Raw genomic sequence first — 15,105 nt, 5'->3', positions numbered from 1 at the left:
TTAGAGTAACAGAAACTACATTACAAAGGACCTTTATCACGAAGTTTGAGGAACCTTATCAACAGATCCTACTGAGGGACTTCACGTGATCAGATTTGAGATTTAGAAAGATCACACCAGCAGCCCTGTGGAAAATAGCAATAAAAAAGTAACTCCCAGTTATCTAATAGGTACTGTGCAGTAGAGACCACTTTTAAAACATTATATACATAGTCTTATTTTAATTTTTACACCAATCCAAAGTGGTAAGAGACTCGGGTGCTTATTTTAAATATAAAGAAACAAATCCAGAGAGGTTAAAATTACTTTCTCCGAGATCAGGAAGCAGAACTGGGGCATGATTCAAAAGCTATCTGGCTTCCAAAGTCGTGTTTTTAATCATGTTTAGGAACAGAGACGACAATGATCACGCAGGGCTGTGACGATGACTTCGGAAGCAGGGATGCACGAGGAGCGTGGGCCGCCCAGCACTGAGAAAGACAGACCAGTGCAGGGCGCAGCCGGCAGCTCGATGGACGGCAGCCTGGAAAGCAGATTCTGACCCAATTCCCAGGATTGCAATGGAAATGAGTAACAAGACAGGGAAAAGGAGGAGTTTTGGTGTGATTCTTTATTCCTTTCAGAATATAAATTATTGTCATTTAAATAAGTAGGTGTTTTCTGTCCTAGCTCATGGAACATACGCTTCATGAACGCGAAAGCCAATGTGTCTTTTTCTTCACACCGTTGTCAGCACATGGCAGAAGCTCGTGTGCTACAGGCTTAAGCACGGGACCCACTATGGGAGCAGAGACTGAGTCGTGCCTATCATCTTGGTAAAGTCACAACGTTTCATCCATCTTCCATTTTACCAGTCTTGTTTTTTTTTCTTTTTGAAGATTTTATTTATTTACTTGAGAGAGAATGGGAGGGGCAGCAGAAGGAGAGGGAAGCAGATTTCCCGCTGAGCGGGGAGCCCGATGTGGGGTTCGATCCCAGGACCCTGAGATCATAACCTGAGCCAAAGGCAGACCCTTCGCCAACTGAGTCACACAGGCTCCCCTTTACCAGTCTCCCTTAAGATGAAGTTAAATTAGAGAACTCTGACCAGTAGGCCATTAGCAAGCGTTCACTGAATTATTAAATTCCTAGTGTTTAATATTGTTATTATAGATACCAACCCAGCCAGATTTTTTTTTGTTTGTTTTATTTTTTTATTTTATTTTTTTTTAAGATTTTATTTATTTATTTGACAGAGAGAGATCACAAGTAGGCAGAGAGGCAGGCAGAGAGAGAAGAGGAAGCAGGCTCCCTGCTGAGCAGAGAGCCCAATGCGGGACTCGATCCCAGGACCCTGAGATCATGACCTGAGCTGAAAGCAGAGGCTTAACCCACTGAGCCACCCAGGCGCCCCTGTTTGTTTTAAACGTAAGAAAAAGACTTCCTCACTCTCGTGGGTTGAACTGTGGCCCTCCAAAACTCATATGTTTAAGTTCTTAAACTCCAAGAACTCTGATTGTGACTGGCTTCGGAGATAGGGCCTTTAACAATGCAATTAGGTTACAATGAGATCATTAGGGTAGGCCCCAAACCCATGTAACTCGTGTCCTTCTAGGAAGAGGAGCGAGGACAGAGACCCTGACAGAGGGAAGACGGCCCTCTATAAGCCAAGGAGAGAGGCCTTGAGAGACATCAGCTGCGTCGACACTTTCACCGTGGACTTCTTGCCTTCAGAACTGGGTAGCGCCTCCAGTCTGTCACGGGACTGGGGCTGTCGGGGCTTTGTTAGGCAGCCTGTGCAGACTAACACCGCACCACGGTAGACGAATTGACCCAAACAGCATGTCTTTTCGCTTTCATCACATGGAAATGCTGCATAAAATAAAACAACGTCATATTTGGACCTAGTTGAGTTCATAATGAACAGAGGTCTGCTTAGCTGGTAAAAACGGGGAGGCAGCCCAGAATGGCAGAGCTGGGGGCTACAGAAGGGGGTCTAGGTTGCAGACTCTCAGGCATGCGGCAACTGGGAAATACGATTCTTCTGTAAATCTCGAGTCACTTCAAGCCGCCCTGGCCTCTAAACGGGAACGAGAAATCTCTCCATGCAAGTGGGAAGTGGCAGCAAGGACATCCCTTGGCTGCCCATAGAAAGCAAACAGTCCCCATGGGAGAGCAGAGGCCCATGCTGTTGCCGATTATGAGTGTGAAATTCAAATTCACAGCTGTTTCTGGAAGCAGAGACCCAAAAACAAGAAGTAAATGTGAAAACTGGCCAGGCACCAATAAACGCCTGGATACCTCGCAAAGATACATGCTTCCCCCCCAACCCCCCCAAGACACGGTCCGCAGTCTGAGTTCCATGGGGAAAGCAAAGCAAACATCCCGCTCCAGGTGAGTCCCCATCAGTATCCCGACAACTTGAGAAAAGAAATCACCAGGAGGGAGAGACAGGAGGTGGGAAGATAAAGTCCACTCAGGCCATGAACAAAAACACAAATTAAAAATAACAGAGGGGTGCCTGGGTGGCTCAGTGGGTTAAGCCTCTCCCTTTGGCTTAGGTCATGATCTCAGGGTCCTGGGATCGAGCCCCGCATCGGGCTCTCTGCTCAGCAGGGAGCCTGCTTCCCCCTCTCTCTGCCTGCCTCTCTGCCTACTTGTGACCTCTCTTTCTCTGTTAAATAAATAAAATCTTAAAAAAAAAAATAACAGAAAGCTCTAAATGAAAGTTAACAATGTATATACTTGAAATTGCCAAAGCCTTAAAAAACTAGAAACCATAAGAATAAATAGAACCTTTTAAGAAAATAACAGATTGGTTTAGAAATTCTAGTAATAAAAAAACAGGGTTCATTACATAAAAATATCATTGGATAGTTTGAATAGGCAACTAAGCCAACTTGAGAAATAGTGATCAGGAAAATTTAAGAAAAGCACACAAAATACAGCCCAGAAAGACTGTGAGATAGAAAATACATACCTATTTTAAATACGTTGGGAGTCATGGAGACTAAAATGAGAAATCTCAAAATACATCTAATAAGAGGGACAGAGGAAACTTGAGGGGAGGCAATATTTAAAAACAAAATGGCTATCTTAAGTTCCAAATACGAGTGAGATCATATGGCATTTGTCTTTCTCCAACTGAGTTTAAGACAGAAAACAGATGAACATAAGGGAAGGGGGAAAAGGAAAAAAAAGGGGGGGAGCCATAAGACTCTTTTTAAAATTATTTATTTTAATTCTTTTTAAAGATTCTATTTACTTATTTCAGAGAAGAGTGAGTGATGGAGAGAGGGAGTGTGAGCAGGGGGAGGAGCAGACTCCCTGCTGAGCCAGGAGCCAGATGGGGGGCTCCATCCTGGGACTCCAGGATCATGACCTGAGCTGAAGGCAGACAGTTAACCTACTAAGCCAGCCAGGTGCGCCAGCGGTAAGAGACCCTTAAGGATAGAGAACGCACTGAAGATGATGGATGGAGGTGGGCAGGGGACGGTCTAGCTAGGCCAGGGGGACTAAGCAGGGAACCTGCTACGTTGAGCACTGGGTCTCATATGTAAGTGATGAATTCCTCAATGCTAGTCCTGATACCAATATTGCAAAGTATGTTAACTGAGTAAAATTTAAGTTAAATAAATAAATAAGTAAATAAATAAATAACACTAAAATGGCTAAAAAATATATATATAACTGAGAAAGACAACTATCATATGATCTCCCTGATATGAGGAAGTGGAGAAGCAACATGGGGGGGTAGGGGGATAGGAGAAGAATAAATGAAACAAGATGGGATTGGGAGGGAGACAAACCATAAGTGACTCTTAATCTCACAAAACAAACTGAGGGTTGCTGGGGAGGGTGGGTAGGGAGAGGGTGGTGGGGTTATGGACATTGGGGAGGGTATGTGCTATGGTGAGTGCTGTGAAGTGTGTAAACCTGGTGATTCACAGACCTGTACCCCTGGGGATAAAAATACATTAGATGTTTATAAAAAAAATAAATAAAAAATTAAATTGAAATTAAAAAACAAAACAAAAATGTATATAACTAGGGGTGCCTGGGTGGCTCAGTGGGTTAAGCCTCTGCCTTTGGCTCAGGTCATGGTCTCAGGGTCCTGGGATTGAGTCCCACATCGGGCTCTCTGCTGAGCAGGGAGCCTGGTTCCCCCTCTCTCTCTGCCTGCCTCTCTGCCTACTTGCGATATCTCTCTCTCTGTCAAATAAATAAATAAAATCTTTAAAAAAATGTATATAACTAGAAAATGGCTTCTGTTGAAGGAGTCTGTCTGGTCCCGATGCCATTGGACATGCCATTGGATGTGTACCTGAATGGCAGCTAAGGTGCTGGACAGGTGTCGTGCCCAAGGCATATGGGCTACTGACCACAAGAGAAGACAATTGAGGAAAAGGATGGAAAGATGCTGATGTTTCAGAAAACAAGTTCATTTAAATAACGTGGTATTAGAAGAGAAGTCTTTGTGAAATGGTTGAAATTCTGAACCCTTTTTGCAAACACAGCCCTTTTATGCAAATCACGCTTCGAAAGTCAAACAGGAAGTAAAGGAATGCATGGCCTGCGACCCCCTGAGATTGCCAGCATAACTCTGTCTGTCAAACAGCGCTCATGCAAATCATTTCCTGTCCATCCTGCTCTTGGGAGGCCCAAGTCAACCTCTGTTTGGAGGATTGCGAGAACTCGTACCACAAATTTCCGGATTAAAGTCAAGTGGCTCTTTCCGGTATCAGTTATTCTTAGTTAAAACGATGTTCCACATTAGGTGCATTTTTGAGCAAAGATAGGAATAGTACTTTTTATTTCTGTAAAGCAAAATTGCCTTCCAGAGGAACTATTTTTGGGACAACCATCCTGAAAAAGGTATAATAGAAAAATTGGATAGTTTTTCAACAAAGGACAGAGAAGAGTGGGGGAAAAAATGTTGGCACTAAATTTGAAACACCACTTTAGAAAATATTTTCACAATAGGAAGGGCCATTAATACATCTATGACTACTGTAGGTAGAGTGCGTGTGTGTGTGTGTGTTTTTCCTTTTTCTCTTTTAATTCTAGTAGACTCTGAGCCTCGACACGATTTAAAAACTTCTCTTGGAATTTCCTTCAAAAGATCTCTCCCACCCCCCGCCAGTTAAAAAGAAAATCACTGGCTCAAAATGGTCTAACTTAGCCCAAATCACCAAGCCCTGGCTGAGCCCTAACCTAACTGTAGTTTCAACCTCCCCCAGAAATGTAGTCTTAACCATCAGTTGGGAATTTCTTTGGTCAGCATCAGGGAGCCAATCTACCCCATGGGCCTTTTCCATTCCCATGGAAGAAAGAGGATGGAGTAATCAGGATGGTAAGACCCCTGCCCTCCCTCCCAAGGGAAAGTGACCTTGACTGAACCAATCTTTTCCTTTCTTCTGCTAATAAATTCTCATCCCATCCTCTTCCCTTTAAAAATCTTCCATTCTGTAGCCTGCCCAGAGCATCTCTTCAAGGGCTAGATGTGAGGCTGCCTGATGTATGCATAGACTAATAAAGACAATTAAATCTTCAAATTTACTTAGTGACATATTTTTAAATCACCCTCTCAAAAGACAGCATTCAAATATCCAAGCAAGCACCCTGACCTGTGGAGTTTTGTTCCATCTTGCTAATTATTATGTCAGCCAGACGGTGGTGATGCCATGCATAAGGGCTCCTGGCTTGTTAAGAGCCTGATGTGGGAGAAGGCGCTGGGATTGCCCTAGTTATGTATTCATCTCACCGGAGATGAAAGTTGCAGCTCAAGTCAGTGGTTTAAAATATGTGATTTAGCAAAAGTGCTACAAAGGACACTTTCTCATGAGAAATTCTATAAAATGCATGTTAAGAGCCACGAAGAAATTACTGACCCCCTTGGAAATCATTTAATGGGACTGACCGCTATTGAAGTTCACGTCACAGACCACTGAGTCTCTTCTATTTCATTTCTTTGGACTCGACTGTCTGTGAACCCATTAGTCCTTGACCTCCGCTCAAGATTTTCAGTACATCATTATTCTCAATTGGCTGAGGGGGCCACTAAGTGCAAAGTGCTCATGAGCGTAGGGAACATCACTTTACATCAGTCCTTCCCGGCCATTTTCTGGTATTTAAAAACTTTTGATGGACATCAGGGAGGGTATGTGCTATGGTGAGTGCTGTGAATTGTGTAAGACTGATGATTCATAGACCCTGAAGCAAATAATACATTATGTGTTAATAAAAAATTAAAAAACAAAACAGAAACAAAAATAAAGGCACTGAAATCAGTCAGGGAATGCAATAAATAAACAAACAAACAGATACCTTTGAAGAGTACCAGGTACATACGGAAGTGGCCTGAAAGTCTGAGTCAGAAACACAAAGGGAGGGATACAAGACTGGCAACTCTCACTTTAGACGGCCAACATTTTCCCCCACATCAGCGGAGAAGTGGCCCCTATGAAACTTTGTCATGTGCCCGATCCGAGTGAAGATGAGTGACATAGAAGCGAACAGAAAGGACAAGCTTTGAAATACTAAGATATTTTAGAACCCTTTATTGTCCATTTTTGATGAGTACATATGCAGAATTTCTTTAAGCAATTAGTAAAACTTCCATGAATGGGTAATCATGACTGATGGTCTACTTGCTTCTCTGTTTTAACTGTAATATGAACTATGCTTTGTTTCTCCCTTTCTTTTGGGACCCTTAACCTTTGTTCCAGTGCTATGGAATGTATATGACTGTAACAGCTTGAGTTTTGATTTCAGAAAGCCCTAATTTGGGTATATATATTAGCAGACACCAACGATAATGGATGAGAGAACACAATTCCCCAAAATTGCGTTTGACCTACACGCCAGGCTCACAAAAACAGAGTAGAATTTCCTACGAGGATGAGTCTGCGGTCATTAGAGGCAGTAATATCAGAGTGCTTTGACCACATGGTGTGATTTTAGGGATACAGAAAAAGTTCTTCTGCCAAAATTGGTCCCTACTGCTCCTCAAATGCCCACCATTAAAGTCATTCATTTGAGTTAAGAAAATTGCCAGTAAGACCTCTATTAAAATGCAAATGTGTTCCCTGGGTGGGGAAACACATTAAATCATTATCAGCCATTAACACTTTAGACCAAATTAGTTTCAGATTTATTAGCCAATTACTCAAAGTACAGGAGGAATGCTATGCAGGAGAGGTTAGTTTAAGTTGGTGTGGAGATAACCCGGAGAAGAACCATCCAGTGAGGTCTTGCAATGGAGTTCAATCTCTCTGCTACTCGGTAGTTTTGTTCTTAATGACGTGATATGTACAAGTCTCGCACAAAAATATCAAGAAAGTAGAGGAGGGCCTGGCTGGCTCAGCCTGTAGAGCAGGTGACTCTTGATCTCAGGGTTGTGAGTTAAAACTCCACGTTGGCTGTAGAGACGACTTAAAAATAATTTTTTTTTTTTAATCAAAAAGAAATATCGAAACGTAGACCTATCCCTGACAGAACATCGGTCAGGACCCAGAGCACCCCGCGACCCCGTCTGCTCATTCCCACCACCCTGCACCTCCAAACAGACTCCTGATGCCCCTCCAGAAACCCCAATTTCTATAGTTCGAAAACTAATAAATGTGGACATTTATTCTAGTCTCCATGCATTCTTCTGGTCTCTTTTTCCTACAGATAGAAGTACAGACGAGGCCAAAGGTGGAGCTGGAGGGAGGCCGACTCCCATGGAGGCAGTGCTCCTGGGGACCCAACACCCAGCTGTGTGTGTCCCATACCCTGAACGGCTGCTCTGTTACTCCCCTCCATGCCTGTCTGTCAGAGAAATGATGTATGCCTCCCACAGGGATGTCTGCAGCCTGTTTTCTCTTCAGATCCATTCCAGATACTCATTTCAAGCCTAACCAAATGGAGAAGGTGGTGTTGTTAAAAGTTTTGGACATCTAAAGGAGCATCTTTGGCCCCAGAATAACTGTGAAACACATCTAAGAACAAAGAGAAGATGCCAGCATAGCTCCGAGGGGCTCCTGGAGCAGGTTACTTTGGACTGGCCTGGGCATCGTGCTAGTCTACACTCATCAGTGAGCTCAGATGAAATTCAGATCCTTGGATGGGGAGGCTGTGATCTTCAGAACTGAGCAGAATCAGGGCGCCTGGGTGGCTCAGTGGGTTAAAGCCTCTGCCTTTCGCTCAGGTCATGATCCCAGGGTCCTGGGATCGAGCCCCACATCGGGCTCTCTGCTTGGCAGGGAGCCTGCTCCCTCCTCTCTCTCTCTCTCTGCCTGCCTCTCTCCCTACTTGTGATCTCTATCTGTCAAATAAATAAATAAAATCTTTAAAAAAAAAAAAAAAAGAACTGAGCAGAATCATCCTACTATAATGGGTATGGTTGGGCTGGGTAGCCAGCCAATATTTGATCAGTTTCTGAAATCGAAGAGTATTCAGGAAGGAAATCTGGATTCTTTGTGCATTGCCACAATCCAGTGGTAGAGGATAGGACACAGGAAAATAGGTAGAGATCACACAACCATACAAACGTGTGCAAGATAAGAAATTATACATAGACGGAAAGAAAAGAATAAAAAAGAGAGAGAAATGGAAATTCTAAGTACTTAGGTGCTTTCATATATATGTTCTTTTAATTTACTTTCCTGCAATTTAAATGTTGCAATTCTCATGTTATCCTGGGAACTGTTATCTGAGTAAGTCCAGCTAAATGATCCCAAGTCTCTCCAGTCTTCAGATCACTCATAGTTCAATTCCAAAAGCTAATATGGCACATTTAACTGCAAGCTAACTACACTTTAGTGATGTTGCCTTTTTATAGGGAAAAAAAAAATGGGGGAATGTGTTCTATGTTGAAGTGTTTTTCATGGACTTGAGTTCATAAGCTAACCTGGGTTAGTTGTGAAAAATACTAAGAGTGAATCAAAGCCAACTTGGTATTATTCCTGGTTGGCATTGCAACGTACTTCACAAATTCACAAAGTAATGCCTAATTGGAAAGCAATGCTACAAACTAAATATACAGAACTTCAGACAAACGTATGTATTCTCCTCTCTTTTCTATCCACTCACATCCCCTAACAGTCTCAGCTGGCTTTACGGTTTAAATGCTCCATGTAAACGGATGAACCCCACGTTCTCATCTCCAGCGAAGGCTGCGCCTTTGACATCCAAGCACGTCCCTTACAATTCCATGGGATTCTTCATGCATGTGAAGCCCAACATGTAAGAGATGGGCTCCGGAATTTTTCTCTTTCAAAGTCATTCTTTTTTCTTCCAGGCTTTTCTTAGTTCCAGAAACTTTATCCTTCCAGGTGCCCAATTCAACCACTGTGCGCCTTCCTGAGCCCCTCTGTTTTCTCTCAGCAAATGATGTTGGTTCTACCCTCCAAAGGAACACGTCTATGCTGCTACAGCCAAGCCATCAGAAATGTCCCTTAGATAATGGTGGTAGCTTTTACAGGGGCGTCCTTCTTCCTGTCCTCGTTCCTACAAAGTCCACTCTTGACATGACAGCTGAAATCATGGTGTAAATCTTCCTTGATGAATGTGAATCCAATTGTGCAGCTCTTCTGCTTAAACCTCGCAAGTGATCCTACGAGCAGAGGTTGGAGCCAACAAGTGGCAAATAATTGGGTCTTATACTGGGCACGGAAGTCAGCTAAGTGTCCGTCCGTGAGGACCTACAGAGTTCTGAGCTAAGCTACCCGATGGGTCACCCCCAGTTCTCGCTTTGGCTGAGCATCCCGCAGGGCAAGAACAGATCAGCCGCTGAGAATATTCTGCAGACTATGTCCTCAGTCCGGACAGAATCCTACAGGCATCTCCCTCCCTTGCACTGTAACTCCACTTCCCTCTGCAACCAGAAAGGGCCCTGGAAGGGAACTCCAGCTGACTGACAAACAGTGATTTTTAAAAAGATTTTATTTATTTATCTATTTATTTATTTATTTTAGAGAGAGCGTACAAGTGGGGGAAGGGACAGAGGGAGAGAATCTCAAGCAGCCTCCCCACTGAGTGCACGCCTGATGCAGGCCTCTGTCTCAGGATCCCGAGATCATGACCTGATCTGAAATCAAGAGTCAGAAGCTTAAGCAGCTGACCTACCCAGGTGCCCCTGATTTTTTTTTTTTTTAAGAGAAAACAAACATTATCTCAAGTGACTAATCATTGGAATAAACCCTATTTCAACTATTTTTGATGTTTTAAATATATTTATATCACTTATCATTGTTATTTTTATCATCAACTCCTTTTTTTAAAGATTTTACTTATTTGTTTGACAGAGATCACAAGCAGGCAGAGAGGCAGGCAGAGAGAGAGGAGGAAGCAGGCTCACTGCTGAGCAGAGAGCCTGATGCAGGGCTCGATCCCAGGACCCCGAGATCATGACCTGAGCCGGAGGCAGAGGCTTAACCCACTGAGCCACCGAGGCACCTGACAACTTTATCATCAACTCATGAATATGAGGCTAAATATTTAGGAGGAAGACAATATAAAGTAGATAAGAAATAAGCAAATTACATTTTTTAATTAACATATTTATCCATGTTAAAATGTTAAATGTCATACTGGACATAATGTCCAGTTGATCAATGAATTATGACTTTTGTGTTCTCTTCAGTTAATGATTTAATGATGTCAAGAATCTAGGTGATATAAATATGGCATTAAAATAAATACTAATTGATATATTCCGTTTGGAAAATGTACATTTGAAAGGTAATATGTGATATGGTCTGTGTGCAGTGTGTTTCATATGCATACATGCAGTTTTTGAAAGGTTTATTGGGGCGCTTGGGTGGCTCAGTCGGTTAAGCTTCTGCCTTCAGCTCAGGTCAGATCCCAGGGCCCTGGAATCGAGCCCCGCATCAGGCTCACTGCTTGGTGGAAAGCCTGCTTCTCCCTGTCCCACTCCCCCTGCTTGTGTTCCTTCTGTTGCTGTGTCTCTCTCTGTCAAATAAATAAAATCTTAAAAAACAAACAAAAATTTATTTATTTATTTTAGAGATAGAAAAAGAGAGACTGGGGGTATGCAAGGAGAGAATTCCAAGCAGACTCCTCACTGAGTGTGGAACCTGAGGTGAGGCTCCATCTCAGCACCCTGAGCTCATGACCTGAGCGGAAACCAGGAGTCTGACGGTCAACCAATGGAACCACTCATCACCTCATGTGAAGTTCTAAAAAATGCTCATTATACAGTAGGTAGGTAAAAATTAAGATTTGGCCAGATTGGCAAAGTCTACAAAATTAAAGAATAATATTTAAAATTAGCTGCATTTGAGAGTAAAACTACCCTGTATATGTGGAGATATATTAAATGATCATTTAAATTATTTGGTTTCCAGTTATGAATCCCTATAGCTAATAATTTTTACTAGATTAAGCTTTCTTTAAATGTAAAATCAGAAATATCATGAAATAAATGCTCAGACATGCATATCCAGATTTACTTCACTTATACAGCTATGAACAATATGTAGAGTTTTTTCAAACATATTTACTGGCTGTCTAGAACTTAGTATTCCTTTTTAAAAGTTTCCAAAGGTTGATGTAAAATTAAATATTCATTATATTTAAAATTATCTTATTCAACGTTTAACAAAGGATTGGTTGTCAGTTATTTATACTTTTTCCCCATTGATTGGCATACATCTTTATTAATACAGAGGCCATTAAAAAAAACAACAAAAAAAAGAAAAACAAATCCTTTAGATGGGTCAGGGTTATGGTTCCAAAACCTTGAAAAATTTTAACTTCACTATGTACCTGTGTCACAATAATTTTGTTATTGCTAAACAGCAGTCATCAGTCACTTTGACAAATTTTGTAAGAAGTGTTTGGTAGTGAGGAGTAGAGCCTTTCACCTTTGGTTGCCCACACACATCCCTCTCCCCTGCTTCTGTCAGGAGCACAGACAAACACGAGTCACTGGCGACCGTTCTAGAGAGCCATTTCTTCCAGCCAAAATGCTTTTGGCTTAATTTTCTTATGCTACGTAACCAGCAAATGACAGGACATCCCCTGCTCTCCCTGCCTCACCTCACACTTCTTGTCTCTTTCATTTCTTTTTCACAGATGTGACAACACCCTTACCATAGACCAAATGTGTGCTCCCCAAATTCTATGTTGCGTCTTAACACTCAGTGTGATGGTGTCAGGATGCGGGGCCCTGCTGGTGATTAGGCTATGAAGGTAGAGCCCCCATGATGGGATTAGTGCCCTCATAAAGGAGACCCCACAGAGCTCCCAGCCCTTCCATCAGGAGAAGACACAGCAAGAAGACCCCATCTATGAACCCAAAAGTGCACTCTCCTCACATACCTGCCAGTGCCTTGATCTCACACTCCCCAGACTCCAGGACTGCAACAAATTCATGTGGATTACAAGCAACACAGTCTACAGATTTCATGTTATTATAGCCCAAACCAACTAAGACACCCCCATTCTTTTGGAGGTTCTTGTCCCCACTGAGTTCTTCCTGTAACTCTCTTGGGATGGACTTCAGCAAGTCCTTGAAGAGACTATAAATATAAACCTTCAGCACATAATAATCAAGAATATTAACTAACTGTGAGCATGGTTGCTCTCACCCTACCCCTGTGCATGGGGTCCCATGGCCACATTCTTTACCAGGTGTGTTTTCTCCCTTCTTCAGAGATTCTTTGGATTCTCAAATACCTCAGCCACAGACAAAATCGATTTATCAATGCTGAAATGGAATAGAGCTTTGAAACTACGTGGAATAATCATAAAAGGGATAGAAAAGATACAAAACACCTTCCCTTTCATGCTCTGGTAACACCCCTTCTTACCACTTAGCCCCAACTTCGAATAGTTTATCATAAATACAGGATACCTTTCCTCTTAAAAAAAAATAAAGATTTTAGTTACTTATTTCACAGAGAGAGACACAGAAAGAGAATGAACACAAACAGGGGGAGTAGGAGAGGGAGAAGCAGGCTTCCTGCCAAGCAGGGAACCTGATGGGGGGGCTCGACCCCAGGACCCTGAGATCATGACCTGAGCCTAAGGCAGATGCTTAACTGAGCCGCCCAGGTGCCCTAGGATACCTTTCTTCTTATATGACCCTGTGTTTAATTTGTGCCAGATGTAGAAATAAAAGTTCTACATTCATACAATATTTTTAAATGTGGGAAACTGACATAGTGACTGGGGCTTTTCTTAAATTTATATATGGAAAGCAAAACTTGTAATCTTGAAGATAATTTTCAGTTACTCATATAAGGTTTTTTAGTTTTTCAAAATACTTCAGTGTGTGTCACCTACATTTATCCATTTTCATTTGACTAATACATTTGAGGCACAGATGTTAAATCAATGTACCATATCCTTGTAGCAAACGAATAACAGAGGCAGGGTTAACATGAGGTTTCCTGAATATTTGGTCTATTCAGCATTTGAGGAAAGTATTTGCTTTTACATTCCAAATCAGTCTGCGTAATTAGGGCCCTACTCATAATGATTCAATTCCACAGTCGTCGGGAAATTAACTAAAAACTAAGAACTAAATAAGTCAGGGCGGCAAGAGAAAGGGAGTGTCTTGCTTCTCTTGTGCACAATTTTTAGACTTCTCGTAGCAACTAATGAACATGAAAGCACAAGTCTTGTGTATGTGTGGCTTGGAATTAAATCTCTAGAAAACCAAGAGAACATTGGTCTCTAGATTTTTAAAACGGGATATAGTAAGTCAAAAAAGAATAGTTTCATTCTGATTCGGAGACAACTGCGACTTCTGGTATGTGAGCAGAGTTGCTAGAGACAGATTTTTTTCTTTTCTGTTTATTCCTGAATATCATTAAAAGTCAATAAGAAAAAACATTCTCATCATATCTCTTTTCCTCAAAATGGGAAAATATGCTGAAGAATGAGAGAATCATAGATAAAGAAATGAGGATAAGCACAGAGCAGTGAGGTGTTCTGGACGTGGTGAGTCTAAGATATACCCACAGGGGCACTGGGTTAAGCATCGGATTCCTGATTGCAGCTCAGGTCATGATCTCAGGGTTTTAGAGTGGGGCCCCATGACCAGGTCTGCACTCAGCACAGACTGTGCTGGAGATTCTCTCTCTTTCTCTCCCTCTGCCCCTCCCCTGCTCATTCTCTCTCTCTCTAAAAAACAAATAAAAAACAAAAACAAAAACAAAAAACCAGAAAGTGCCAGTGAAAACCAAGAAATGCACACACGAGAGCATCAGAGAAGCAATATGTCTGTATTTCAATAACAGGGAAGGACCTCGGGTGAGGAGAGAAGTTGGTTAGAGAACTTTCTTTGATTCAGAAGAGGCTGAGGGACCTGAGGGGTAACACAGAGAAGACACACTTGGAAGAAGCAGTCAGTGTCTATGAAGGAAGCATCTTCAGATTAGGGGAAATCATAAGACCTGAGAGACGGACCACTCCAAGTCTCACCCCATACCAGGAATCACTTGACATTAATAGGTACATTAATAGGCACAAGAACATTTAGCACTTCTTTATTCAATTATCAATAACAAATAGCATGGATACAAAAGAGAATAGTCCCCCCCTTACCCACAGTTTGGCTCTCCACAGGTTCAGTGACCATGATCAATCAGTGTCCCGCACCAGGCCCTCCTGCCCAGTACACGAGAAGGTCACTGATAGCCTAACCCTGTGTCACTCACCTCACTGCATCTCATGTCATCAAAAGAAGAAGGGTGAAGACAGGACAATAAGATATTTTGAGAGAATTTTTGTTAAAGTGCCTGTTATAATTGTTTAATTTTATTAATAGGTGTTAATCTCTCATGTGTCTAATTTAGAAGTTAAGCTTTATTATGGGTACATTGCATAGGAAAAAACATGGTATATATTGGCTTCAGCACTACCCATGGTTCTTGACATCCCGTGGGGAGTCTTAGAAATGTAGATCCTGTGGAGCTGGGGCAGGACTGCTATGGAGTAACTGAACGGATGGAAAAGAGCTGTACAGTTTACAAACTTGATTGAATTACAGAAAAATATACATAATTATTTCTTGTATTACAAAAACCCCATAGTTATTTTTGCTAAAATTATTTAAATATTCATAAATCGATACTTCCTTAACAGGGTAACACCCACTTAGCTCATGCTAAA

General features: G+C 42.0%; 1 protein-coding gene across 1 annotated transcript in view; it reads right to left on the bottom strand.

The window, feature by feature from the left end:
• CSMD1 (CUB and Sushi multiple domains 1) overlaps positions 1-15,105 on the bottom strand; it is a 2,021,046-nt gene that overhangs the window by 1,713,518 nt on the left and 292,423 nt on the right. The gene's annotated exons all lie outside the window — the stretch shown is intronic.

The sequence above is a fragment of the Meles meles genome, chromosome 2 (assembly GCF_922984935.1).
Source record: "Meles meles chromosome 2, mMelMel3.1 paternal haplotype, whole genome shotgun sequence".
NCBI classification, from domain to species: Eukaryota; Metazoa; Chordata; class Mammalia; order Carnivora; family Mustelidae; genus Meles; species Meles meles.
Note: the sequence above shows the minus strand (reverse complement) of the source record. Positions and strands in the feature narration are given on the sequence as shown.